Genomic DNA, 25116 nt, shown 5'->3' on the forward strand with positions numbered 1-25116 from the left:
GGGACATCACAGGAACACGCTACTTGTAGTTTCAGTGTTTGGGCTCTGACGTGAGTCGAGTGTGTGAGCAATTACATTCATTCCATAAAGAGTAAAAAAAAAACAACAAATAAAAACAAATAGAAAAACAAGTAAACATTCAAACAAATCAACAGATGAATAAATAAATACAGAAATACATGTAGATAAATAAATCAAATCAAATCAGTGTTTAACTAAACATTATGGGGTTTGCATTGCAGTGTACCACACTGAATTGAGCACATCAAAATCACAAGGCAATTTCTGTATGTTTGAAACGAAAGCAAAGTCTTAGCTTTTTTTTAGTCACTAGCTAACTCTGCCTTCATCAATGTATTCATTTAAGGGCAGTTATCGTAAGAATTTTGGAGTTTTGTGGGTTAATAGTGAGGGTTTGACAGATTTGATAAATGGACGTATCAAATGATATCAAATGATGCATACATTTGATGCAGTTTTGTGCAATTAAATCACTTTAGCAGTGCTTGTGATTAATGCGGTTCCATAACTCGGCCCGAGAGTGGAAAATATAATGATTGGATTTGGAAGTGAGCCTAGGTGAGGTGCTAAGCTTATGGGTGAAAAGCAAAAATTCAGAGAAAAGACAGAGAATGTGCGTATGCAACTGAGGTGTTCCCGCGCGTGTTCCGCCCCCCTCTGGTCTCAAACTCTTTCATGAGGGAGGTTTACTAACGTTATACGCCACACTCTGCTAGGTGACCTCCGTTCCACTCACCCTCCCTAAACCTCACTCCCATCCTGGTCACGGCACCAGTGTAACTGGGGTGCTCCTGCGCAGTCAGTCCCCCTCGTGTCTCGAAATTCGCCACCTCCTAGTCAACACATCGGTTCGGGTATGGCAGGTTTGGGGCCCTTTTATGTGTCTTTGTCCCAGGGGCCCAGCCAAAGCTGTCAGCGGCCTCAAGTGTTTTGCCTCCTCCTACCATGTCTTCCACAGCTGAGGAGGTGCATTTACACCAGGGGTGGGGAACCTTTTTAATTCGAGGGGCCACTTCAAATTCATCGGAGGGCCGTAAAACTCCTCCGAGGGCCGTACTATGAACACAAACCAGGATTTACGCCTGCACTTTAGGCCTGTATTGAAGGCAGCCACCTTTAAAACAGACCTCACCTTGTCTAGGTCCCCCGAATATAACTTAATTGTATTGCAAATGTATTTTCTAAGATTCCATTATGAAATATATCAAATTTCATGTGAAGCTGCATTGCATTAAAATTACATCGGGCCGGATAAAACGGCCTCAAGGGCCGCATACGGCCCTCGAGACATAGGTTCCCCACCCCTGATTTAAACCCACACAGCTCCAGAGAGGTGTATCTAAACCCACACAACTGAGGAGGCGCCTCTAACCCCACACAACAGACAGAGGAGGTGCATGTAAACCCACACAGTTCCAGAAAGGTGCATGATCTAACCCCACACAACAGACAGAGGAGGTGCATGTAACCCCACACAACAGACAGAGGAGGTGCATGTAACCCCACACAGCAGACAGAGGAGGTGCATGATCTAACCCCACACAGCTCCAGAGAGGTGCGTGATCTAAACCCACACAGTTCCAGAGAGGTGCATGATCTAAACCCACACAGCTGAGGAGGCGCATCTAAACCCACACAGCAGACAGAGGAGGCGCATATAACCCCACACAGCAAACAGAGGAGGCGCATATAACCCCACACAGCTCCAGAGAGGCTGGTCCTGTGCTCCATATTCACTATTCACTTCCTGATGCATTGGTAGTCGATCAGCAGAGGAGAGCCAATGTCATGGCATGTGAGAGGTAATGTCTGTGGGACAAATGACGGAAATGTGTGTGTGTGTGTGTGTGTGTGTGTGTGTGTGTGTGTGTGTGTGTGTGTGTGTGTGTGTGTGTGTGTGTGTGTGTGTGTGTGTGTGTGCGTGTGCGTGTGTGTGTGTGTGTGTACTGTATACGTTTGTGGGTTGAGTTCTCAGTCGACAAAAGGATGCTCAGAAGAAGAGTTCTCATCCTATAGAGTTTTTTTGAGCAACACATTCCTCTTCATCGTGTAAGATTGTGTATGACTGAGTCATGAAAAGTTCCAGGTAAAAGGACTGAAGGTCTATGTGATGGTGTCAGGTACAGAAAACGTAACAAATAACATCCATGTTTGTAGGTGTCAAGGAAATCAGGAACTTGATGGAACAATCTGGAATAAAAGAAACAAGTGTCGCAATAAGAGACATAACTCTTAAACGTATAATTAATAAAAAATAATAAAACTTTGAATTTTGTGATGTGTATTTCCAACTGAGGTTATGTAATGATTTTACGTACCACAGGAGCACTTTCTTGTTTTGTCTTGTCTTCCTGAGTGTCTGGTGTCTTGAGCTGGCCACCCCCCTCTGCAAATAGAAATGGTTTAGTCCAAAATATTCAATATTCATACTGTATCTCTTTAGGCCTACATCTACCTCCTTGGCTGCAATATCACACACATTCACACGCATGCCCACGCACGTGCACGGGCGTGCGCGCATTCACTCACTCACTCTCACACACACGCACACACATACGCACGCGTGCGCGCACACACACACACACACACGCGCGCGCGCGCGCACGCACGCACGCACGGACACACGCACACACACACACACCGCGTTATTTGGCACTGAGTTCTTACCGCAGGTTGGGCCATCGGTCTCTTCCAGCAGATTGGCAGTGGAGGCAGCAGAGCCCAGTCTAAAGAAGACACCGTTAAGGAATAACCACCCTATAGAACATCTCCACAAGTCTAGAACCAACCCCTGCTCTAGAAGATGGAACACATCCACAACTCTAGAACTAACCCCCGCTCTAGTGGTTCTTAACCTGGGGTGCGGGCACCCCCTGGGGGTGCGCCAGAGATTTCAGGGGGTGCGCAGAATTTTGTTTGTGTTGAGGTTGTGACCAAAATTCTGCTTCCAAACATTATAATTAGGCCAAATTAAGACCAAACTATAACATGTTTTGATTCCCATGTAAAGTCATTAAAGTATTGATTAATGTCTAAACCAAGAATCATTTAATCACTTAAATCTTTTATTAGTGCGTATACATGCGTAGACGTTTGGGTTGGGGGTGCACAGCTTGTCTTGAGCACAGGTTAGGGGGTGCTTCAAGAAATAAAGGTTAAGAACTAACCCCTGCTCTAGAAGATGGAACACATCCACAACTCTAGAACTAACCCCTGCTCTAGTCTAGATGATGGAACACCTCCACAACTCTAGAACTAACCCCTGCTCTAGTCTAGATGATGAAACACCTCCACAACTCTAGAACTAACCCCTGCTCTAGATGATAGAACACCTCCACAACTCTAGAACCAACCCCTGCTCTAGATGATAGAACACCTCCACAACTCTAGAACTAACCCCTGCTCTAGATGATGGAACTTCTCCACAACTCAGCTAAGGAATAACCACTGTAGACAATATAACACCTCCACAACTCTAGAACCAACCACACTCTAGATTATCTTTTTCATTGGAGGGGCTACTTCAAATTCCTCCAAGTGCCGTAAAAGTCCTCCAAGGGCCGTACTATGAACAGTGTTGAACAGACATTGAACACGAAAAAGAATTTTCCCCACCAGCCAGACCCCGCCTGATTAGTCATAGAGAGGGAAACAATTTTGCTGAATTGCAGACGCACTATTAACTGTGAGGGGTATGAGGATACGAGTGATGCTTCAGCAGAGTCTTTTTCTTGGTCTTCTTCCGTCGGGTCTTCTCTGAGAACGATCTGGCAATTTCTAGCAGCTTCTTCCTCGTGGCTGTTGGGAGGTGAAGTGGAAGGAGTTACAGAGAGCTTGGGATAGAGACACTCTACATGAGACAAAACACTTAAAGGTGCACTGTGTAATGTTTTTAGCAGCTTTTTTTCCCCAGACTTTTTCTTTCCAGAATTTCTTTCTTCCCATTCATAAATGCTACCCTTTTCACAAATACCTACCACCATCAAACTCAAAGTATTCATTATAACTGGGAAAATTGCACACTTCATACATGAAAAAGGTGGATCTTCTCCATGTCCGCCATTTTGAATTCCCAGAAATAGACATTTTTTTAGCTGCAGAACCATCCAACCATCTCGCAAGCAAATGGTCCTCATGCACAGTCGAAAAAATATAGAGAAATAGCTGCCTGAAAAAGCTGCCAGGAGGTGTTATAAACCAGAAACCTTCTTTCCTCCTGGATCCATGCCTACAGAATTGTCTGCCCATATAGGCTAGCCCCCCAACCCCAGTGAGAAAACAACAGTGGGTGGCCTGTGGGTTTGGTCCACCAGCCCAGCAAAGCGATGGTATGGTACACCACAGGTTGCCTGGTAACTACCAGACCTAATCAGAAGTGAGATTAGGTCTGGTGACCTGCCTACTGTAAATTCCATTGGGGGAGAATACTTGGCTATTATGACACTCTGCCCTGTTCTCTGATTGGACAGAGACACTGTAAAGGTCGCAATACTTGGCCATTATGACACGCCCGTCCCACTCTGTGATTGGACAGAGACAGGACAATAATCTGGCCTGTTATGAGTAGAACTAAAGGCAGTAGGCCTATGGGAGTTCCCAGGCTAGGTACAGGTAGGGTCGTTTATGGCATTGAAAATTGGGCTAATGTGTAGTATGTATGTACAATGTTGTACACGATTCAAATACTCACACTTGAAAAATGAGAAAAAGGTTGCACCATGCATATGGTTTCTTTATTACACAGACGCGTTTCGGCCTTCTGCGTGCCACTGATTAAGGCAGAACGCCAAAACGCGTCTGTATAATAAAGAAACCATATACATGGTGCGACCTTTTTCTCATTTTTCAGTTTTACAATATTTTGGTCAGCACCAGTGTTAGTTTCGTCAACCAGGACGATGATGAAAATATTTAGTTAACGCCCCGTTTTCACGTGACAATGACGAGACGATGACGAAAAAAATGTCTTCCAGAACATAAAAATATGACGAAAATAAAAAATTATTTTCGTTAAGGAGACTAAGACGAGACGAAATTTACAAGCTATGGACGAATGGACGTGAAATGTAATGTTTGCTATATTGGCTGTTTAACCGGATGAATATGAATAGGCAGTTTGCAAGCAAATCATGAAGATCGGATTCATGCATTTATTTAGATCAGACACACCGGGAGACGTTTAAGGGATGCGCGCGCTACAGGGGAAACGTTGTTTAAGTAGTCTAAACAGAGGCACGGCTACTGTAGTTTTGATAAGAATCAATGTGTGGGCGATCAGGGTTTAAAGTGCGGAGAATTGAAACTTGTTCCCGTCGAGGGCAACACTAAAAGACCCAAGGCAGTCGACATCCCTTCCATGCGATGCGTATTACAATAGCGTCTCCCAGACATCCCAAGTTCTAAAAACTCATTGCTTAAACTTGGAGATGCTTATCGACCCTCGACATCCCGACAAACAAAACAGCATTAGTGTTCAACCATTGTTTGTCAATGTCCTTTCTGTCGTCCAGTCTGCATAGAACAACTGCCTACTTTTTCCCCAGGACTTTTGCAGGGCGTCCTACGAAGTGCGCGTAATCTATTTGAAGTAGCCTATTCCAGGAATGACGCACGAGCCATTATCTTTCTCTATCCCGCATTGCCAATTGAAATAACGCGAACTTGCAAAGTCTAAAATCAGGAATATTTTATCTGACTCGCGGCCATCGGGGAGCCACTATCAAATATCAGGGAAACTTCTTGGACTTCATTGGGATGTCTGGTCTTCCCACTGCCTGCAATCTGCAGGCTATGAGTCACGCGGTCAGGTGAAGAAGAGCTTGTAGCCTACGTGATCAAATTCAAAAGCAAATAATAAGTTGCAGCTTCTAATGAGAGAGAGAGAGAGAGAGAGAGAGAGCGCAACCTGCACCTGGAAGTGTGTGTGTCTAATGCTCCTTTGCTCTATGCTGTTGAAATTACTTTTACAGGACTGATTTGGGTTTTGGTGGAAAATAAGCTAGTAACAATGTGAATATTTGCTGCAATAGGCTATCTAGTAATAATTTGTGTAATAATTTGACTAAAATGACGAAAATGTGAAATGTTGACTAAAATGACTAAAATGACTAAAATTTGACTATGACTAAAATTAATTTTCGTCATTTAAAAAGACTAAGACTAAATTGTGAAGGCAATGACTAAATTTGACTAAGACTAAAATTGATTTTCGTCATTGTGACTAAGACTAAGACTAAATTTAAAAAAGCTGACGAAATTAACACTGGTCAGCACCCTTAAAAGAAAAGGAAAAATTGTTGGGTGAAGTCTGCTCCCTTTACTAATACTCACACTTGCCCATGTGCTTGAGCTTGTCTCTGAAGACGGCGTCATCTGAGGCTGAGGGGCAGGCCTCTCCACACATGGGGCTACTAGAGTGATCGCCTGCAACACACACATTATTACACTAAACACACACATTATTACACTAAACACACACATTATTACACTAAACACACACATTATTACACTAAACACACACATTATTACACTAAACACACACATTATTACACTGCATTACAGTCACCGTAAACACACACATTATTACACTAAACACACACATTATTACAGTGCATTACATTCACCGTAAACACACACATTATTACACTAAACACACACATTATTACACTGCATTACAGTCACCGTAAACACACACATTATTACACTAAACACACACATTATTACACTAAACACACACATTATTACACTAAACACACACATTATTACACTGCATTACAGTCACCGTAAACACACACATTATTACACTAAACACACACATTATTACACTGCATTACAGTCACCGTAAACACACACATTATTACACTGCATTACATTCACCGTAAACACACACATTATTACAGTGCATTACATTCACCGTAAACACACACATTATTACACTGCATTACATTCACCGTAAACACACACATTATTACAGTGCATTACATTCACCGTAAACACACACATTATTAGTGGTGTCAACAATGATCGATTCGGCGATGCAATCCAATGCAATCCAATCCGATGCAATCCAATGCATGGACGATCCAGAATCGATCCGGCAAGTTCCAGAATCGATCCGGCAATTTTTTTAAGTTTCAATTACTTCCATGAATATTTCGGGAGCAAATGAATGTTAAATTAAATAAAAGCACTTCAAAACATTGCAAGACTGATACAGACTGATACAGACTGATACAGAAAACAGCCAATAAATAGTTGCTCAGTATCTGACTACTTGTATTGCCTCATCATGACTGATTAAACATTTGCTTTGCTTTCAGTAGAAATGTAATGCATTGCAATGCATTGTAGAATTTAATCGGATTGGATCGGATCGCATAGAATCAAATCGAATTGCTACCTCCCGAATCGTAATCGAATCGGATCATGAGGGCAGTGCCAATCCACACCACTACACATTATTACAGTGCATTACATTCACCGTAAATGAACTTTTTCCGTCACCACCAGCCAACATGGCTAGTAGCCAAACACACACTCATTAATGTGTCAAAGTGACTGGTACGTTTACTTTTCTACCAGCCAAACTGAATTTTCACCTGTCCTGATTACATTACATTACATGCATGCATTGCATGCATGAACTACATGTATATGTATACTATACAGTAGATGTATGTGCATGCACAAACAGTAGGCTAATGTGTGAGCACAAATGAGTGAGTGCAACTCTCTCCAGGATGACGAGAATGTGTGTGTGTGTGTGTGTGTGTGTGTGTGTGTGTGTGTGTGTGTGTGTGTGTGTGTGTGTGTGTGTGTGTGTGTGTGTACCTCTTTCTAGCACGATAAGGAAGTGTGTGTGTGTGTGTGTGTGTGTGTGTGTGTCTGTGTGTGTACATGTACATGTGTGTGTGTGTATACCTCTCTCCAGTGCGATGAGGAAGTGTGTGTGTGTGTGTACATGTACATGTGTGTGTGTGTATACCTCTCTCCAGTGCGATGAGGAAGTGTGTATGTGTGTGTGTGTGTGTGTACATGTACATGTGTGTGTGTGTATACCTCTCTCCAGTGCGATGAGGAAGTCTCTGTTGCGTTGCAGTTCTCTCATGAACTCCTCGTTCTGCAGGAACAGCGCCACCCGCTCGTCCTCCAGGTACTGCCTCAGCCGCCGCTCCCCCTCCTCCTCCAACGGCCTTCCCACAATCCTCTCCGGCCTTCCCATGATCCTCTCCTGCTGCTCGCTGCCCACGATGCCGCTCGCCTCCCCAGGCTGTATTGTGGGCACCGCGCTCCCTCCGCTGGCCACCAGGGGGGGTAGGCACAGCGAGGAGAGGGAGGAGGAGGAGGAAGAGGAGGGCTGGGAGAGACAGCTGTGGGAACGCTGCAGAGAGAGAGAGAGAGATGGAGAGACAGGGAGAGATGGAGAGACAGGGAGATAGATGGAGGGACAGAGAGAGAAATAGAGAGAGAGAGAGAGAGAGGAGGGACAGAGAGATGGAGGGACAGAGAATGAAAGAGAGAGAGAGAGAAAGAGAGATGGAGAGACAGAGAGAGAGAGACAGAGAGAGAACAGAGAGAGATGGGGAGACAGAGAGATAGAGATGGAAGTGCAGAGAGGGAGAGAGATTGAGAGATAGAGAGATGGAGAGAGAGAGGATAGAGAAATGGAGAGACAGAGAGAAAGGGAGAGAGAGAGAGACAGAGAGAGAGATGGATAGAGAGAGAGACAAAGAGAGAGAGAGAGAGAGAGAGAGAGAGAGAGAGAGAGAGAGAGAGACAAAGAGAGAGAGAGAGAGATGGGGGTATTAAAAAAAAAACAGTTTTGAAATGTGCAAATGGACAGAAACAGAGAGACAGAGAGAGGGAGAGGGAGAGAGAGAGTTTAGGTGAAAGAGGAAAGAGGTGTGTGTGTACACAGTATGTCAGAGTGAGTGTGTTTGAGTGTGTGTATAGTTTATGTCTCTGCAGTGACTCTGCATTGTGTGGTCGTTCTGGATTTGATGAGCTGTGTGTTACACCAAACAACGTGTGGTATCTGTGTGTGTGTGTGTGTGGTATCTGTGTGTGTGTGTGTGTGTGTGTGTGTGTGTGTGTGTGTGTGTGTGTGTGTGTGTGTGTGTGTGTGTGTGTGTGTGTGTGTGTGTGTGTGTGTGTGTGTGTGTGCATGACTGTCTGCAAGTGTGAGTGTATGTGTGCTGTGTGTGAGAGTGTGTGCTTGTATGTACAGGTAGCCTGTGTGTGTGTGTGTGTGTGTGTGTGTGTGTGTGTGTGTGTGTGTGTGTGTGTGTGTGTGTGTGTGTGTGTGTGTGTGTGTGTGTGTGTGTGTGTGTGTGTGTGTGTGTGTGTGTGTGTGTGTGTGTGCATGACTGTCTGCAAGTGCGAGTGTATGTGTGCTGTGTGTGAGAGTGTGTGCTTGTATGTACAGGTAGCCTACTTGTGTGTGTCTGTGTGTGTGTGTGTGTGTGTGTGTGTGTGTGTGTGTGTGTGTGTGTGTGTGTGTGTGTGTGTGTGTGTGTGTGTGTGTGTGTGTGTGTGTGTGAATGGGTGTACGCCTGTGAGACTGTATGTGTGTGCGTGTGTGTGTCCATGCTGGGCTTTACGAACTGTGCTGTGCAGTGCTCTGGTACGGTGCGGTGCGGTGTGGTGCTGGTGCAGTGATGTGGTGCGGTGTGGTGCGGAGCGGTGCGGTGCGGTGTGGTGCTGTGCGGTGTGGTGCTGTGTGGTGCTGTGCGGTGTGCTGTGGTGCCTATCCTATTCTATTGCTCCATAAATTTCACCTGCAGGCTGTCGCGCTGCTGGGGCAGGATCCGCAGGAAGTCGTCCGGCAGGTTGCCTAGCAACGGCGGGTTCCAGTTCCTGTAGCCCCTCCCTGGCGGCTGCTGAGGCTGCTGTGGCTGCTGCTGTGGTGTTGTGGTTGAGGAGGAGGGGGCCTCTGTAGCGGGCGGAGGAGGAGGAGGTGGAGGAGGGGGTGGGGGAGGGGGATGGGCCTCAAACCTGGCAACGCACAGTGGTGGGCACACACAAGCATGCCAAGGTCACACACAGCATACTTAAGACCTTCAATAGACAGTACAGTATTCATGTACTATACTAGGGCTGTAACGATTACAAGCAACTCACAATTTGATTTGTATCACGAATTTTGACCAACGATCCGATACACCCCACGATTTTTTAATTTTAACCCCTTAGCGCAGCACTATGGCTCTCTGTAATGTCACAGCAATGTTGTTATGATGTAGTTAAGCATGTTCAGCAAGTGAATAGGGTCGCCGGCGACCCCTGCTGCAGTAAGAGGCTACAAGAATCAATTTGGACCACAACTGGAACCACTGCAGTAGGCTATCCCTCTGTACCATGGGGGGCAGAGTATTCAGTTCCTCTGCTCTCCACCTCTGGAACTCTCGAACCCCTGAACACCCCCAACATCAACACTCTTCCCCTCTTAGCTGTAAATTGCACTGGTTGCACGGGTGAGGCATGAATGCAATTTCATTGTGTGCAGTGTTTGCACTTTTGTGCTTTAGAGTCAGAGTGCTGTGTCACGATGACAATGGGAGTTGGAGTTTCCCAGTTGGGCTTTCACTTCACTTTCGCCTCACTTTCACTAAATCCAGACTGAAAACCCATCTGTTCCAGTCGGCCTATTCTCTCTGACTGCAATGTTAATCCTCTTTATTTTTTACTTTTATGCTTTTCCTGATGTGTTAATGTTGTACAATGACTGGGTGTTTAGAAATGCACTTCCAAATAAAATGTATTGATATTATTATTAGAATTCAGTCCTCACAGTAGCATACACCGTCTTAATATCCTACTATAAGCATTCCTGTGATAGATTATATTTCACGTATTTCACATATTTCATGGTGGTCACAGGGACTAACCTGTTCCCAAATGGGTTTCTTTTTAGAAGCATTGTTTCATCGCTTATTTAAACGGCTTTAGTTTTTGTCATGATCTCATTTTGGCTGTAACTGTAGTTAGAAGAACATTTACAACATGGCTATTGTGCACTGTGAAGTTGCGTTAACATTTTTTGGCCACTAGATGGCGAAAGCGTGACGCATTACAATGCCGTGTATGGGCGATGAAAAGACCTCTTCATTGATGTAGCAATAAGATCATGAAACACAACAAGAGAGGCTGAACACAAAGACAGACACACAGACTAAGACACACACACACAAAGACACACAAAGACACACACACAGACACACACAGACACACACACACACACACACACACACACACACACACACACACACACACACACACACACACACACACACACACACACACACACACACACACACACACACAAACACTCTCTCTCTCTCTTCTTTATTACCTTTGAAAAGATATGCAGTACCTCAGCATTCTGTGCTAATAAAACCTTGCCTTTCTTGCCTTCTATGTCAACCCAACTACAATACTACTGTCTCTGTGCAGTAGGCCTAGCCTACATCTACAAAGTTACGTGTAGCGGCCGCCTCAGCTGGAGTCGCTTTGACGGGAGTATCCAGTTAAGTTCAGACGCGAGTTCTTACTTCTCAGTGTTCGAAATTATTTTCTTTCAGGTCTCTTTACTTTACAGGTTTTCTTGTCTATTCTCAAACTAAGTAGGCTAAATAAGTCGAAATGACACGGTCAAAAAACTGTTTCCCTTCCTACACCCGCCATCAGAAATCCAAATCATTACTGAGCCACCTGTGCTCCGGTTAGATAGGCGAGAGTAGGGAGGAACAGCTAATCAGAGCCCACTATAGCCCAAGCACCAGTGCCGCTCCCAAATAACTTTACTGAATATTGCGAAATTAATCATTATCATTATGCAGACATTAAACTAACTAACTAAATATCACCATAAAGTGACAATACAAAATATAGAAAAAAAAGCAAAATGGCTCCAACATTTCGTGACACACGACAAATGACATGGCTATGCTGCACCATCCCCAAAGTGACATTGCTACGCTATCACCATCCTCAAAGTGACATTGCTATGCTATCACCATCCCCAAAGTGACTGCACCTGTTCTTGGACCAGGATTGCAATATGTGCTTTATTTTTATTTTATTTTATTTTATTATCTTTACTTTTTACCATCCAACACAGCACAGAGCTTGCAATCCCCATTTCACTGCCAATTGTGCTTGCACAAGGAAGCATGTGACAAATAAAATCTTGAATTTGGTTAGTACACTAAAGGCAGGCTCAAACTACACGACTCCCTATTGTGTGTCCGATTTTTGACGTCGTGGTGCACTGCACAGAAGAGAATCGCAACTGTCAATCTTATCCCTGCTCGCAAACCTCCAAAACAATGCCCGACGTTCTATTTCCAGTCGCAAATATCAAACACTGTTTGATTTCTACGGCTTGCGATCTGCGACTCTTTTGAGCTGCCAAAGTTCTATCTTAGAACGTTGGCCGCGATGGGGAAATCTTGCCCGACAATCACTTGCCATGATTCTGGGGGGGGGGGTAACGTTCCACCGATTGTCGTAAGGGGGGTTTTCAGCCGAGAATCGGGCCGATAGTCATGTAGATTGAGCCAGGCTTAAGAGCAGGATTGCAAAATGTGCTTTATTTAGTTTGTTACAGTTTTTTTCAATTGATAACAAGCTTTTGTCCAATCCTCAGCAACATTTGCAAAACTCGTAATACAGTTAGCACACCAAGGGCTTTCCATTGCCATAGCCTACAGCTGACACATTACATGCCTTTTTCACACAATTAGCAGTCAATGAATGCGTTTCTTTGTGTATATTTAAAAGTGTCTGCTTTTGAGAAGAAAATGAAGTGTTTGGCCAATTGTGCTTGGTAGGTGGTGGTCTGTGTTAAGAGATTAGAAAAAGTGTCCAAAGTATGGGTAAGCGCTTGTTAGCAATTTAAAAAAAACTGTAAAGTAGCTGTGCTCATCGTACAAATCCCCAGATGTCAATGCATACCAAAGCACACATACTGTAGTGTATCAGTGTCAACACTGGGCTCAGCAAAAGTGAGTATGTGAGTCCTTGTACGCTATGTCTGCCTCTGCCTCACCTGAGCACAAGGTAGGATGGGAGTTGGGATGATGGTACATGCACCCTTTTAGCAGGGCTCCACCCTACTGGTGACGCAACGCCTTCGGCTCAGCTACACACAGTAGGGCCAGGAGCTTGCTCAATCCCGCTACAGCGGGAACTCCACCCACTTTGTCTGGAACCAATCAACTGAGCATTTCCAACCGTCCTGGGTAGAGGCAAGTTCAAGGCAGTGACGTGGTTTAAGCAGAGACGTTCTATTGGGCTAAGAAATGTTTGGTTTAAACTTTGGCACATCCCTCAACCAGTAGCAAGCCGAGGGAGGCGGGTTAACCAGGCCATGGAAACAAAGTTCTTCCTCTATGGAAATGCTAATCGTTATAGTCCTGGTCAGACCAGAATCGCGGTAGTGATCTGAAGTCTATGAAAATCAGGCAAGTACCCTTTGTCAGTCCGACTGTGTCTCACCTGAGAACAAGGTAGGATGGGAGTTGGGATGATGGAATTTCAATGTACCCTGTATCTGCCTCTGCCTCACCTGAGCACAAGGTAGGCTGGGAATTGGGATGATGGTACATGTACCCAATGCCTGACTGTGTCTCACCTGAGCACAAGGTAGGATGGGAGTTGGCATGATGGAATGTACCCTAGTGCAGTGTTTCTCAATGTTTTTTTAAGGCGAGGCAGCCTTCCAATTCATGAAAAAGTTCAAAGCACCCCAAACCAACAAGCCGTAAAATGGCATTGCATCCGATACCACACAAGCTTAGAAAAGTAACACATTTGGAGATGTCACACGATCTACGTTCGAAGTTGCAGCTGACTGGGGCAACCTATATATACTTTATTTTATAATTGTGCGTAAATGGCAGATGAAAGATTCCACTGACTAACATTACCTTATCAATTTAGACAAATATGTATTATATTACATCATTTATTCATCAGCCACGTTTCCGCGGCACCCCTGAGGGTGGCCTGCGGCTACCAAGGGTGCCCCGGCACCCCTGTTGAGAAACACTGCCCTACTGTATGTCTGACTGTGTCTCACCTGGGCGGGGGCGTGTTGGGGATGTCAGCGGGGTACTTCCGGTCGTAGATGTGCATGTCGTAGGAGGGCGGGGCATAGACCGGTGGGGGCTCCTCATCAGAGCTGTCCGGCTCTAAGGTACGCTCCAGGAGCTAGGGAGAGAGGAGGAGAGGAGTGGAAAGGAGTGGAGGAGAGGGGAGGAGAGGAGAGGAGAGGAGAGGAGAGGAGAGGAGAGGAGAGAAGAGGGGAGGAGAGGAGAGGAGAGGGAGAGGGAGGGAGAGAGGAGAGGAGAGGAGAGGAGAGGGAGGGAGAGAGGAGAGAGGAGAGGAGAGGAGAGGAGAGGAGAGGAGGGGAGGGGAGGGAGGGAGAGGAGAGGAGAGAGAGGAGAGAGGAGAGGTGAGGAGAAGAGAAGTGGGAGAGGAGAGGAGAGGGAGAGGAGAGGAGAGGAGAGGAGAGAGAGAGGAGAGGAGAGAGAGAGAGGAGAGGAGAGGAGAGGAGAGGAGAGGAGAGGAGAGGAGAGGAGAGGAGAGGAGAGGAGAAGAGGGAGAGAGGAGAGGAGAGGAGAGGAGAGGAGAGGAGGAGAGGAGAGAGGAGAGAGAGGAGAGGAGAGGAGAGGAGAGGAGAGGAGAGGAGAGGAGAGGAGAGGAGAGGAGAGAGGAGAGGAGAGTAGAGGAGGAGAGGGGAGGAGAGGAGAGGAGGGAGAGGAGAGAGGAGAGTAGATGAGGAGAGAGGAGAGGAGAAGAGAGGAGAGGAGAGGGATGAGATGAGGAGAGGAGAGAAGGATGAGGATCAGAGAGGAGAGGAGAGGAGAGAGGAGAGGAGAGGAGAGGAGAGGACAGTAGAGGAGAGGAGAGGGAGGAGAGGAGAGGAGAGGAGAGGAGAGGAGAGGAGAGGAGAGGAGAGGAGAGGAGAGGAGAGGAGAGGAGAGGAGATAGGAGGAGAGGAGAGAGGAGGAGAGGAGAGGAGAGGAGAGAAGATAGGAGGAGAGGAGAGAGGAGGAGGGGAGAGGAGAGAGGAGAGGAGAAGCAGACACACAGGTGAACATGTGTGAGTGTGTGTCATGTATGTATGTGTGTATGTGTGTATAAGGGATTGAGAGAGAGAGAGAGAGAGAGAGAGAGAGAGACATACATAGGTTTGCATCTCTGTGTGTGCTTGAAGTGTTTTAATTCAAAGATAATACAATACCAAATCATCTGAAGCACTAGTAGTGTTTGAACCCCATCCACTCTCAGCCCCATCCAGCCCCATCATATCGACTCACATCCCAAATTTAATTTTTATATACGTATATGTTTCTGAAAATAGGGGCCCACGAGGGTGCAGGGCCCACCTGTGAGTCAGTTCTTCGCTGCTAATTATGAGGGGCCCCTTTAAGCCAAAAGTGCCTGGGCCCTATTCCTCCCCCAGTACAGCCCTGTTGGTACACCCACTGGCCCCACTAATCAAAAACCGCAGCAAAACGCACAAACACACCACAGAGACAAACTTCCTGGGGAACATCAAATATTAATGACACACAGAGCAGAGCTCAGTAGGCACGGAAGAGCAATAACCAAATGCAATAATTACACGGATGCGTATTGACACTCCAAAGTGTTGCCATAAACTTTAAGAGGCCCCTGAGGAGACATCTGCTTTGGGTTCTGGGAAGCGATATGAAAACATTTCCTGTCCGTAACGTCATATTAAGATGAGCTGCGAATGCACATACAGTGACATCAGCGCAATAACTGTGAGTCATCTGAAAGGAATCAAATAGCTTTTACATTAATTTCAAAGTGCTTTATAAGTACATTTGGTACCATAGACTTCTTTTTTATATATATATATATATTTTAGGGGCTTTTTATGCCTTTATTGACAGGACAGTATGAGATGATGACAGGAAGCGAGTGGGAGAGAGAGAGATGGGGTAGGGCTGGGAAATGACTCCGGCCGGACTCGAACCGGGGTCCCCATGGGCATGCAAGCCCAAATGTGGGGGGCTTAGCGCATTGCCCCCCATAGACTTCTTTTGCTACGTAAAATATGAAATTACATTCGATTTTTTTCTGTATGTGCTTGCAATGGCAAACTAGGCATTGCAAACACATAGGCTACTGTACAGAAAAAAAATCCTACAGTGTGTAGCCCACCAGGGCTTTACAACAAATAACACATTTCCTGCAATAAGGTTGACTGTTCCTTTAAGCAGACGGCTTTGTCAAGTATGGCCGTAACATTAATTCATGATACTGCTGAGATTGAGATACATGTCTATGAATCTACCAGGAACATAGAGGTAGAGAAAATCAGTACATCTGAAGAGACTGAAGTACCTCCAACGTGCTTCCTGAGCCGTAGCTAGTGCATAATTTAGCACCCTGGGAGCTATAAAGTGTGCATCTTCTTCTCTGCTGTATGTGGATGTATGGTATTGCTGTGACTGATGATCTACCTGGAGTATAGCATATGTTCTGAGAAGAGTACATTGCAATACAGAACAGTACATTTGAGGACAACACACAGGAAATGAGGTACAATGACAGTGTTTGGACAAGAGGGCCTTGGCTGGAGTGTCCACACAGGAGAGAGAGAGAGGGCTTCTTTTAGCTTCTCTTTTCTCCTGCTCTCTCTCTCTCTCTCTCTCTGAGCTCCTGACTGAGAAGTAGAGAAAAGCAGCATGACGCGCATGGCCCTGAACAGACACAACACAGGATGTGTCCACTTTGAAAACTTTGAATTCTCTCTCTCTCTCTCTCTCTGCTCTCTCACAAAACACTGGAAACTGAATTCACTCTGCCCATTGACGATACAGTACATGCTTATTGTAGAATAGCGGTAGAGGTCAAGCATGGGGTTATTTCATGCTTCCTCTCCTTGCTGAGACTACGCTGCAGAGACAACGTCACGAACCTGGCCAGCATGAGATGCCTCCTGCAACACCCTCTCTCTGTCCCCACGCATGCAGTGGGAAACTACAGGCCGTAGAGGTCAGGGGTACGCTTCTCAAAAGTTGTTGTAGTTGTTCGCCAGTTAGTAACTTCGGTAGTCTCCAATGGGGAATTGCATTGAAAACAACAAACGTAGCTAACATGCTAGCTAGCAACTATGGTTTCGAGACATGCACCCCAGGTTTGTTGTCAGTGGTTGACCCAAAAAACGTACCTATGCAAAACTGTTGCTGTGTTCCATTATTCACCCTCTGTACTGTGTACCTTGTTTGAGTGCAGTGAAGTACCCTTTCCACCCTCCGCAATTCACGAGGCAAGTACATTCCGATTCCCGTTCTGTCTGATACACTTAACGGAAATGACGGTTGGTCGCGTGACATCCGAGTTTACCAACCGCCAATATGCAATTCAACACGGAAGGCACTGTTCCTTATGCTAACACTTTTTTAAGTTACCCCTGCCTCTAATACACATGGCGATTGTCTTTGGAATCAAAACTATGCTGTTATCACAGAGATTCAACTGTTTGACAGATCTGGCACTCAACTACGTCACAAACATGGCGGCCGTTGAGTGCGAAAAGTGTACAGTAACACCACACTTCGAAAAATGGCCGTTTTGGGGGCGTTATCCGGGTAATTTACAGTACACTTTACCGTCGCGATTAGAAATGGAACACCCTGCGTACCCAAACACAGTGCGGAAAGGGCGGTAAGTACGGGTAATGGAACACAGCATGTGTCTCAAATGGTGCACTTGTGCACTTCGGGCACAGTGGTGTAATGGGGATTTTTAAAGTGGGTTTACGCCATTTTTAATGTCATCAAATAATTAGGCAACATATCATGTCAACCCCCCCAACTGTCCTTAATCTACCGTCATTGCTTCTCCGTTTTCATCTGTTTGGTCAATCACCTGCAATACTGCTATATGATCATTCCTTTTTGTATTCAAAAATGGGAAGAAGATTTTTTTTTTTTAATTTCACTTCAGGAGAAGTGGGTGGACTGCGTACCCCCCGCGTACCGTGCCCACTACACCCCTGTTCGGGCAGCACTATGTTTCACTGCGTAATCGATACGCCATATGCACTGAAACATAGTACCCGAAGTGCACAAGAGCAGCACCTGAGACAAAGCACAACTCTTCAGAAGAGTTAGAGCTGCACATCCCACCTCACTGAGGCCTGGTGCAGGACAAAGGCCTATATGACAATAGAAAGAGTAAAAGTCCGCACACTGTAGCTCCGCTTTGAAGGTCTATTCAGGTCATACTTGAATGTATGGGGTGGATATGATTTGAATAAACCTACAAAGCGGATCTACAGTGTGTGGACTTCTACTCTTGCTTTTGGCCCAAAAACGTAACCAACCAAGGTAAAGAAATGAAAAAAAAAAACATTTGTAATTGTTTTTGTTTCTGTCTACTGTAATTTGTTGCTTTGCCGCTGGATTTCGATCCTCAGTGTAGGGAGGAGATGATGCATGGACAGTGTGTGTGTGTGTGTGCGTGTGTGCGTGTGTGTGTGATTAATAACAGACCGTAAAGCTTATCCACAAAGCTAAATAAAAAAAATAAAAAAACATGTCTGGGAAAGCTCGCATTCATCCGCTTTCCTTGATGTGAATAGAACAGAGAAACCCTCCACTTGGTTTGGTTGTTTTTTAAGCTTTACTCTGACGGAATCCCAATATCCCTAAAGGGGGTTTTCTATTCATTCCATTCTAATCCATTTAATTAAATTAAAATCTATTCTATTCTATTCTATTCTATTCTAGTCTAGTCTAGTCTAAATGAGAGCAGCATCATCATTATTCTAAAGGTGATACAGAGGCTATTTTCCGCCATCTAAGACTTATGATAGGGAGAAGTGGTGCACTGAAGGGAGGTAAGTGTGGACGATGGTAGGTAGTGCGGGTGGTGGTGGGAGGAGAAGAGAAACTCTCCAACTTGGCCAGCAAGGACCCACAACCTTGGGGTAGCAGGAAAGTAAAGGCGGACTTACGGGGTGTGTGTCCTCACATCTTTCGGGATGCTGTCCTCGGAGTGTGTGTGTGTATGTGTGTGTGTGTGTGTGTGTGTGTGTGTGTGTGTGTGTGTGTGTGTGTGTGTGTGTCTGTGTGTGTGTGTGTGCGTGTGTATTGCAGTGTGTGTGTGTGTGTCCCGGCTCACCTCTGGCGGGATGCTGTCCTCCGTGTATGTGAGTGTGTGTGTGTGTATTCGTGTGAGTGTGAGTATTGGTGTGTGTGTGTGTGTGTGTGTGTGGGGAGGAGTTGCTGTCCCGGTGTTCTGTCGAGATGTGTTGCCTCGTCGAGATGAGCGACCGGTCGCCCTATTCGATAGTGGTGTTCTATCGATTTGCAATGCCTCATCTAAATGAGCGACCTTCACTTTCCGCGGAATGCGTTTCAATCGGTCCACGTTGTACTGTTTTAATAACCATTACTTTGTTTACTTCCCGGACAGGGGTGTGCAATCGTGCAGAGTTTAATAAGAACATGCGGCTGCTGACAACCGTGAGCCTCTCGTTTGAGCAAGTGCCATATGAAAGAGACTGAGTTGAGTTTGCGCAAATAGCCTACTGGAGAAAGTGTTCGGGATCAGGGCCTGGCTACGGGTTGTTTAATGCAGTCATTTGCTGTTGGTTTGGTTTCAATGCGACGTGGGCTCGCAAGGCAAATTGCTACATGAAATCATGTGCTATGGGGATAAACAAGCGGTTTAGATATTCCCAGATAGATATTGTATTGTGGCTTTGTTTTGACAGATGTCTGTCTTTTAATGACCGGAATCATTTTCATCCCCACCAGTGCATTTCTTATTACCATGTTGAGGCATTTTACAATGCAGTCGATTCAAATTCTTGAGTGAAAGGGGTGGAGGGAGCATTTTGACAGCTCAATCAGAGGTGGCGATTTTTTCCATTTTGCAATGAGAACGCCTCCTCTAGCCTACATAAATAGTCTTTTCTGATCGATGTTACAATGTTCGAGGCTGAGTGTGTGAGCGATTACGGTTAGGCAACAAAGTAGCAAATGTACGAGGCCACGCTATTTGGCAGATTTTCCAATGATCTGCTGGATGATCCACGCTATTTCCCGGGGATATACTGGTATCGTAACTTTCAGTCCATGACAGTCGGTGGACAGGTTGTAGGCTAACTAGACTATGGATGACTGGTGGACGGTAACCTCAGGAGGACATAGGCTACAGTTTGAGTCACTAAAGTTGACAGTCTCAGGGGACCCTATCGTAACTTGCGCTACAGTTTGAGTCACTAAAGTTGACAGTCTCAGCCTCCTGTGTTGTAACTTGCGGTCTCACAATTCGATGGGCAATCACCCGCGAAAACCACCGCGAGGGTGTGCGCATGCGTGCGCATGCTCAGTAGCGAAGAGAATCACATCTCGATGGGTCGCTCATATCGACAGGACACCGGCTCACCTCTGGCGGGAGGCTGTTGTCTGTGTGTGTGTGTGTGTGTCAGTGGCGGAACAATTGCACACAGGGCCCCAGTGCAAAACACTTATCTGGCCCCCTGTATGGCCTGATAAGACCACAATTGGGCCCCCACTACCAACGCAAGAGTGCCCTGGGCCCAGGGGCAAATGCCCTGCTCGCCCTCCCTATAGCTCCGGCCCTGGTGTGTGTGTATTGGTGTGTGTGTGTGTATTGGTGTGTGTGTGTGTGTGTGTGTGTCTGTGTGTGTCCCGGTGTTCTGTCGAGATGTGTTGCCTCGTCGAGATGAGCGACCGGTCGCCCTATTCAAGTTGGTGTTCTATGAGCGACTAAATGAGCGACCTTGATTTTCCGCGGAAGGCGTTTCAATCGGTCCACGTAGGACTGTTTTAACAACCATTACTTTGTTTATTTCACGGACAGGGGTGTGCAATCGTTCGTGCGGAGTTTAATAAGAACGTGCGGCTGCTGACCACCAGCCTGAAAAAACGTGAGCCTCTAGTTTGAGCAAGTTAAGAAACGTGCCATATGAAAGAGACTGAGTTGAGTTTGCGCAAATACTGGAGAAAGTGTTTGGGATCAGGGCCTGGCTACGGGTTGTTTAATGCAGTCATTTGCTGTTGGTTTGGTTTCAATGCGACGTGGGCTCGCAAGGCAAATTGCCACATGAAATCATGTGCTTTGGGTTAAACAAGCGCGGTTTAGATATTCCCAGATAGCAGATAGCGTATTGTGGCTTTGTTTTGGCAGATGTCTGTCTTTTAATGACCGGAATCATATTTTCATAACATCCCCACCAGTGCATTTCTTATTAGCCTACCATGTTCAGGCATTTTACAATGCAGTCGATTCAAATTCTTGAGTGAAAAGGGTGGAGGGAGCATTTTGACAGCTCAATCAGAGGTGGCGATTTTTTCCATTTTGCAATGAGAACGCCTCCTCTACATAAATAGTCTTTTCTGATCGATGTTACAATGTTCGAGGCTGAGTGTGTGAGCGATTACGGTTAGGCAACAAAGTAGCAAATGTTCGAGGCCACGCTATTTCGCAGATTTTCCAATGATCTGCTGGATGATCCACGCTATTTCCCGTTTTCCCCCCAGGGGATATATCGTAACTTTCAGTCCATGACAGTCGGTGGACAGGCTATAGGCTAACTAGACTATGGATGACTGGTGGTAACCTCAGGAGGACATAGGCTACAGTTTGAGTCACTAAAGTTGACAGTCTCAGGGGATCCTATCGTAACTTGCGGTCTCACAATTCGATGGGCAATCACCCGCGAAAACCACCGCGAGGGTGTGCGCATGCGTGCGCATGCTCAGTAGCGAAGAGAATCACATTTCGACGGGTCGCTCATATAGACAGGACACCGGCTCACCTCTGGCGAGATGCTGTCCTCTGTCTGTGTGAGTGTGTGTGTGTATTCGTGTGTATTGGTGTGTGTATGTGTTGGTGTGTGTGTGTATTGGTGTGTGTGTGTGTGTGTGTGTGTGTCCCGGTGTCCTGTCTAAATGAGCGACCCATCGAGATGTGATTCTCTTCTCTACTGAGCATGCGCACGCATGCGCACACCCTCGCGGTGGTTTTCGCGGGTGATTGCCCATCGAATTGTGAGACCGCAAGTTACGACAGGATCCCCTGAGACTGTCAACTTTAGTGACTCAAACTGTAGCGCAAGTTACGATAGGATCCCCTGAGAGTGTCAACTTTAGTGACTCAAACTGTCAACTTTAGTGACTCAAACTGTAGCCTATGTCCTCCTGAGGTTACCACCAGTCATCCATAGTCTAGTTAGCCTACAGCCTGTCCACAGACTGTCATGGACTGAAAGTTACGATACCGGTAGGCTATATCCCCTGGGGGGGAAACGGGAAATAGCGTGGATCATCCAGCAGATCATTGGAAAATCTGCGAAATAGCGTGGCCTCGTACATTTGCTACTTTGTTGCCTAACCGTAATCGCTCACACACTCAGCCTCGAACATTGTAACATCGATCAGAAAAGACTATGTAGAGGAGGCGTTCTCATTGCAAAATGGAAAAAATCGCCACCTCTGATTGAGCTGTCAAAATGCTCCAGTCCCTCCACCCTTTTCACTCAAGAATTTGAATCGACTGCATTGTAAAATGCCTCAACATGGTAATAAGAAATGCACTGGTGGGGATGTAATGGAAATATGATTCCGGTCATTAAAAGATGACATCTGCCAAAACAAAGACACAACAATACGCTATCTGCTATCTGGGAATATCTAAACCGCGTTCATCCCCATAGCACATGATTTCATGTAGCAATTTGCCTTAATTGCGAGACCACGTCGCATTGAAACCAAACCAACAGCAAAATGACTGCATTAAACAACCCGTAGCCAGGCCCTGATCCCAAACACTTTCTCCAGTATTTGCGCGCAAACTCAACTCAGTCTCTTTCATATGTCACGTTTCTTAACTTGCTCAAACGAGAGGCTCACGGTTGTCAGCAGCCGCATGTTCTTACTAAACTCCGCACGAACGATTGCACACCCCTGTCCGTGAAATAAACAAAGTAATGGTTATTAAAACAGTCCTACGTGGACCGATTGAAACGCCTTCCGCGGAAAGTCAAGGTCGCTCATTTAGATGAGGCATCGCAAATCGATAGAACACCACTATCGAATAGGGCGACCGGTCGCTCATCTCGACGAGGCAACACATCTCGACAGAACACCGGCTCACCTCTGGCGGGAGGCTGTCGTCCGAGTCGGAGCTGTCGTCGCTGGCGTTGCCGTCGCCGTCGATGCTCATCTGCAGCAGCTGCTCGATGGTGGCCTCCACCACGCCGTGGTTGGCCCACAGCACGCACTCGATGGCCTGCCGCTCGATGCTGGGGAACATGGTGCCGAAGTCCTCCATGGCCTGGTTGAACTCCAGCCGGTGCACCACCCGCTGCGGCCTGCGGGGGCCGCCAGTGCTGCCGTTCCCATTGCCGCTGGTGTTGGTGTTGGTGTTGCCGTTGGTGGTGTTGCTGCCGCTGCTGTTGTTGTTGTTACCCCTCGTGCCACCACCACCACCACCGCCGCCACCTCCACCACTGTCACCTGTGTCACCCCCGGTGCCACTACCGCCGCCGCCACTGCCACTGCCAGCGCCGGCACTGCTGCTTCGGTTGCGGCCGCCAGTGCGGTGGTTGCCATGGGAGCGGGAGATAGTCCTGTGGAAGAGGCTGGTCATCGTACTACGTGCAGTACGTCCACTGAACCTGTCGCCGGCCACCTGTAGGCCCGCCCGCCCGCACCTTTAGGCCTGCAGCACCTCCTGACGTGCGTAGGTCAGCAGTGCCAAGCGGTAGGTGGATGTCTTTTATGCCCTGATGCCAACTGTAGAGCCCGCTGCCTGGCCTGTAGTGCCCTCTTCTCTTCTTCTATTGTCCGGCGTCTTATGCCACTTATGCCTGCATGATACCCTTTGGTACAGGCCGTACGTAGGTAGTGGGAGAAGAGAGGGACAAACAGCACCAGCTACCGCATAGGGTCTCCACAGTCTTGGTGCACCGCTCCCTTCAGCACCTAAAAAGCCAAAAGAGAAAAGCAAGACAAAAATGTACTCACAAAAAAGGGACGGTAACACTTTACAATGACTACCCGAAAAAAGCTTTATAAACCCTTTATAAATAATGAACTAATTATCAACAAAAGAAAGAAATACTATGTTAACAGACATAGCACAGTCTTATCGGTCCTGGAAGTTTATCCTCCAAAGACCAGAAGGCATGAAATCACATAAAACTCACACAGTAGAAGTTGATCGCCACTCCACTGTGCTGTCATAGTTTGGTTCTTACTCATTTACAAACATTTGTAAATGCTTTGTTAAATGTTAATTATAATTAAATGTTAATAAAGTGTTTATTAAGCTTTTTTGGGTAGTTATTGTAAAGTGTTACCAAAGGGACAACGAAAGGAAGCGCTACGAGGATCCAAATATTTAACACAGGTGTTCTAACAGTCTCTGTGGGTACAAGGATGGATTACTGCAAGGGCCTACTGGGCCCAGGCCCAGGGGCCCAAGAGTCCAGAGGGCCCTGAAGCCCAATCCTCTAAATTTCCATTCTCATGTTGTGTAAAATCACACTTTTAACAACTCTATTTTCACATATTTTCAGGGGAAAAACACCTGAATGCCCAACAATATAGGGTCTCTAACATCTGGAGGGGGCCCTTTCTTGTTGTCTGGCCCAGGGGCCCATGGAGTCATGATCCGTCCCTGTGTGGGTAGTAAATATAAAAAAAAAAGAAAAAGGAGGAGACTGTGGCCCTCCGGTGTCATTATTTGTACTTTGTTTAAAAGGCAACAACAAGACAATATGTACTCAGAGAAGCCACAAAACAGCACGGAAGAAGAAAATCGAAGTCTGTGTCAGAAGGGGGTTATCTATTTTCTGACAAATGCACTGGACACTCGTTCCCTTTTTTGCTGGGCGAAAAAAAGCAAGCAAGAATCAATAAAAGATCAGATCAGACGAGGTTCAAAATTTGTCTTGAATTGTTTGACTTGCATTTGAACTTCTCACCAGGACGATGCCTCAGCTAACTCTTACTCTTTCAGCCTGTGTGTGTGAATGTGTGCGTGTATGTGTCTGTGTGTGTGTGTATGTGTGTG

The 25116-nt window shown here is 46.2% G+C and overlaps 1 pseudogene; it reads right to left on the reverse strand.

Annotated features, from left to right (window-relative positions):
• Nucleotides 1-1966: 1966 nt before the first annotated feature.
• On the reverse strand, nt 1967-23688 carry LOC134453360 (CUE domain-containing protein 1-like; annotated as a pseudogene).
• Between the last annotated feature and the right edge of the window lie 1428 nt (nt 23689-25116).

The sequence above is a fragment of the Engraulis encrasicolus genome, chromosome 7, assembly GCF_034702125.1.
Source record: "Engraulis encrasicolus isolate BLACKSEA-1 chromosome 7, IST_EnEncr_1.0, whole genome shotgun sequence".
Lineage (NCBI taxonomy): Eukaryota > Metazoa > Chordata > Actinopteri > Clupeiformes > Engraulidae > Engraulis > Engraulis encrasicolus.